The 5000-nt window shown below is 36.4% G+C and overlaps 1 pseudogene; it reads right to left on the reverse strand.

Annotated features, from left to right (window-relative positions):
* Positions 1-1975: 1975 nt before the first annotated feature.
* LOC141563099 (3-ketoacyl-CoA thiolase, mitochondrial pseudogene) lies at positions 1976-4703 on the reverse strand (annotated as a pseudogene).
* Positions 4704-5000: the final 297 nt, after the last annotated feature.

Genomic DNA, 5000 nt, shown 5'->3' on the forward strand with positions numbered 1-5000 from the left:
GCAAGAAAGGTGGTCCTTTCCAATAAAGATATTTATCTCACAATTAATCAAGACTGAGAGGATGCTTTCAGTAATTTGTGCTTGGGAGCCTCAAGATATTAATCAAGAGAAGCTAAAGAACTAAGAGTGTTATCCTTAATAAAGATTCTGTCTGACTTGTTAAACCAGAGGATTATCCATCAGACTGGTAACAACAAGCCTTAGGATTCAAATGCAGAACTGAAAAGCTGGTTATATTTGATGTGGTTCCCTTTCATCTCAAAGTGGGTACCTGGATTGCACATTTACTGTAACTTGTACACTCCCCCCCTTAGTGACATTGATCTTGAACCCACACTAATAGTAAAGGGGTCACACCCAAGGAGAATATAGAATTCTTGACACACAAGTTAATACTATAACTACATCTTCCCTTTAATTTTTTCTCCTTTGATGCTAACACTAATAAGTGTGCACAGCCTGTTTTTCCAGTTTGTTCCTCAGGGTAAGGATATGATTTAAATGGTGGTAATTTAGAGTTGGGTCACTCTTTGGATCCTGGATATTACTGGGAGCATTCATCTTTTGTCTGTGTTTGTTCAACTCCCTATCAGAAATTAGGACTTTTTCACATTTAGAGAAATAATTACCAGTACAATTGATTCATTGGTTTTATACTCTTTCTAGCTCATACAAGGTTTCCCACAAAACCAAACCTGACTTCATCAATTTGTAAAAGTCCATAAATTAAGTTAATTATAAGAGTTGTTCATGGAAGACCCCTTTATTTTACAAAGGAAGAAAGAGGTTATATGACTTATCCAGGATTGCAAAGGTAATAGAAACCCTTTTGAGTACCTCCTGAAGAAAGATCTTAAGAAAGGTATAATTAGCCTTTCCTGAAGCCTTTAGCCTGGGTTATCTAAAGCTAAAAGAGTAAGCTAAGTCAGTAACAATAAAAGTAGGGGCAGAGCTTCGGGAACTGCAGATGCTAAGTCTGAGATAGCGGTGTTGGAGAAGTTGAAGAAACTGAAATTTGTTAAGTGTCTTGTCCAAGGTCACACATCTAATAAGTATCAGGTCTTCCTGACACCAGGACCAGTGCTCTATTCATCTATCTGCCCTGACCATAGTTAACATTGTGCATTTTTCCCCACAGAAGAATGTAAGCTTCTGATTATAAGGATTGTATCCATTTGCAGTCTCCTGTCTCCATTGCCTATCATGATGCCTTTCACTTTGTGGGAACAATTTAGTCCTGTGATTTCTTCCATGTAGGAAGTGGAAACTCTTCCAGTAATGCAATTTATAACCATAGAGATTTGTCTGAGTCTGAGGTTAATCGACTTGACCATAATAAGAGACAGGAATTGGATCTAGATCTTTCTGACTCCAAGGTTGACTTTCTATCCATTATACAACATATATGTGATTTCCATACAGAAGGCATTTAATGAATGTCAGTTGAATTTATTTATTTCTCATCTTCTGTCTTGATTATTGTAGCACTGGACATTGTACCCAAGAGCAAAATTCAATGACAAAAAAATCTTATTCCTGAATTTCCACTTAAAATTTTAGGCTCTGTTTAGATGAATAGTGACATAAACTTAATTCAAAGAATTAGCAGGACTAAATTTGTTTGTTTGTTTTTGTTTTTGCTGAGGCAATTGGGGGGAAATGACTTGCCCAAAGTCACACAGCTAGGAAGTATTAAATGTCTGAGGTCACATTTGAACTCAGATTCTCTTGATTTCAGGACCAGCACTCTATCCACTGCACCTTCTAGCTGCCCCAGCAGAACTAAATTTGAAGAAGAAAAACAAAGATTGAGTTAATGACTTTTCTTAGCAGTTTGTTATTTAGAGAAAAAAGTTTAAGAAGGTTAAACTCTAATTTATAGGACAGTAAATATGGAACTGAAAGGGACCTTAACAACCATTACATCCAACCCTTTCATCTTATACAGACACACATTTGTGTTGTTCAGTTGTTTCAATCATGTGACTTTGTGACATCTTTTGGAGTTTTCTTAACAAAGATACTAGAATGATTCTCCATTTGCTTCTCCAGCTCATCTTACTAATGAAGAAACTGAGGCTAAGTGACTTGCCTGGAATCATAATAAATAACTGAAGCAGGATTTCAATGCAAATTTTCCTGTCTCTAATTCTAGTGCATTTACCTAACTGCCTAGCCACCTGTCTGAGCCAACTACCTGCCTTTCTATCTAATTTCTTAATAAAAAGCTACTCTTTCAGAGTTAGAGACTTTGAGCTAAGAAACCTATTCTGAACAATCTGTTTTGCAATCTGGTTTCACACATTAATAAATCTGTGAGAGATTTAACTTATTAATCATTTTTACCTGCTAATCAAGAAAAGCACAAGGACTAAAACACTTAAAAATAGTTTTTAGAAAGATTTTAGAAAAAAATATTGTTTTAGTCCTGGCTTTAGTACTAGCTAGATACTCTGGACCCCAGTTTACTTTTCTGTGCATGAGGAAGTTTGGTCTATATGGTTCCTCAGTGCCCTGAGGGAAAAGCACTTAAAGCCTAAATTTGGCTCAGCTGTAGAATCTTTCTAAAGAATATACTTAAAGGTACTTAATGTATAATATGACTCAGGTATAGGACAGCTAGTTATTTTATTTCTATACCAAATTTTTTTTTTCAATTGGTAGTGCATATTAGTAGACTTAAAACAGGATTTAGTAACTTATACCTACTATTACAGTCACCCAGGAGGCACCCAAGATATATATAAAGCAATTCTGTGAAACTGATGAGAAGGCATTTTTAGATTTCATCTAGACTGTACTATCTAAACTCCCTTCAGGTCCTTATCTTCTGCTAAATCTGATCAAAGTTGAGCTATTTGCCTTTGTCAGCAGTACTCTCTTCACTATAGAAATTCCTTCTCTTTTCAAATAGCTCTAACCAAGGATCTCTACTCTCCAAACTTCTTGAACTTGCAAGGTTGCCTTCAAGGTTAGCATTCCCATCTCAGTTCACCTAGCAGGGTGAAGAGAGGATGCTATTCCTTCTCCCACCCCTCGAGAGATTCAGATAGTCCTGATGTAGTCTTCATCTGTGAAAAAAAGACAAATGGATCACTCCTTTTTTTTTTTTAATTGAGATGACTTTTTTGTTGATATTTTATAATGATTTTTGTCACAAATGATCTATAAAGTGTTTTTAGTATATAGCAACCACAATTTCAAAAATGATCAATAAAAACCTTCTATTTGCAATGACATGAGAAACATCTTTTTTGACAAGAGTGAACCAGGTGTTATTAGAGAGTTAGGGCAATAATTGGTAAGATAGCCTTGTAATTATGCAATAAAGCAAAAAGGTATATGTGGTAGCTATATATGGTAGGAGTCCTATTTTTGCACGTTCCCTTAGTTACGATTTGGCTAAGAAATGCCTTTTATACTACTGAGGAAAACAGGTTTGGTTTAGGATGGGTAGACATTCTAGATAAATGGATTTATTTTTTATTTTATTTTATTTTTTTGCCTTGGTATCCTCAGAATCCTCATCTGTCTTCACTTCCTGGGTTACTTTGATAACACAAAGTCACTGTCAGAAACTTATATTAAGATTCTTTTTTTCATACAATTTAGCAAATAAATGTTTACAGGCTAAGGACTCTAGTCGCTCTCTCCTTGAGTCCTCGGGCTGTATTCTCAATGAGGAGAGCAATATGTTGGACACCACAATACAAGCTGATCCAATGGCATACTTTCTAGTTTGACATCTTTTATTCATGTACCTGATGAATAGTGCCTCTTCTATTCACATAAGTTTTGCTGCGGGCAATGTGCAAAGATTCTTCCACTGCTGGATACTGAGGAGCAAAAGCTTTATTCACTTCAACCAAATTGGAGTCTTTCAGATTCAGTCCTGACTTTTTTAGTGCATCACTGATGGCAGGAAGAGGACCAGTGACCATGATAGACATCCAGATACAAAGTAGCCCACAATTTTAGCGAGCAAAGTCAGAATATGCTTTTTAACATCTTCACTCATTATGATCACTGCTACTTCTCCATCAGACACTCTTGAAGCATATCCTGAAGAGTACTTGGCTAATTGCTCCAAAATTGTTTGAGGTCGGGATGTTCATCCACTCATATTGTTTTTTTTCCTTTCTTTGTTGTCATTTCATTATTAAAATAGCCAGTATCATTAGCCTTCCACCTCAGTTGTGACTGAAAAGCATATTTAGCATACATTTCTCTGCTTATTTTATGTTTTACAGCAAGGTTCTCAGCAGTAATTGCCATGAGGGTTTTAATATGCTGAGCAGTCAACACTGTCCACAAAATGTCTTCCAGTTTGGTCTGTTCCCACTGTAATTCTAAAGTGTATGCTTGTGACATAGTAGGGAGCCTGGCTCATACTTTCTGTTCCTCTGCATACCACTTCAGTGTCTTTGACACAAATATCCTGACATTCACTAATAATAGACTAGAAACCAGAGCCACAAAATCTATTCAGAGTAAGAGCTGGGTTGCCTGAGGGACTCCCACTTGTAAACCAACATGCCTTGTCAGGTAGAGAGCATCTGAAGAACTCTGTGTGACACTGCCCAAGATCATACTGTCAATAATTTCTGGAGGGACTTGCCAGCAGACAGTGTAAGCTTGACAACCAATTCAGCCAGGTCAGTAGTTATGAAATCGTTCAATAAATCTCTAAAGGCCTCATTTAATTAGTAGCAACTATGTACACATCTCTGAGCTTGGGCAGGCTAGATAGATAACTTCTTTTGCTTTTCAAAATCAATATTCTTCTTGCTCAATAACTGATAATGACATTGCCTAGTCATTCTCAAAGCTCTCAAGTCCCTCAGCATTGACCAGAAGGAGATAGGGTAACTCTCTATATATACCAAGACCATTATTATGTCACCCCCCAAAAATTTATTAAGCATCTACTGTATACAGAGAATTGGTCTAAAGATAAGGAGATATATAAAATTTAGAGAAGACAGATTCTTCTCTAAATT

This window comes from Sminthopsis crassicaudata, chromosome 3 (assembly GCF_048593235.1).
Source record: "Sminthopsis crassicaudata isolate SCR6 chromosome 3, ASM4859323v1, whole genome shotgun sequence".
In the NCBI taxonomy this organism is placed as follows: Eukaryota; Metazoa; Chordata; class Mammalia; order Dasyuromorphia; family Dasyuridae; genus Sminthopsis; species Sminthopsis crassicaudata.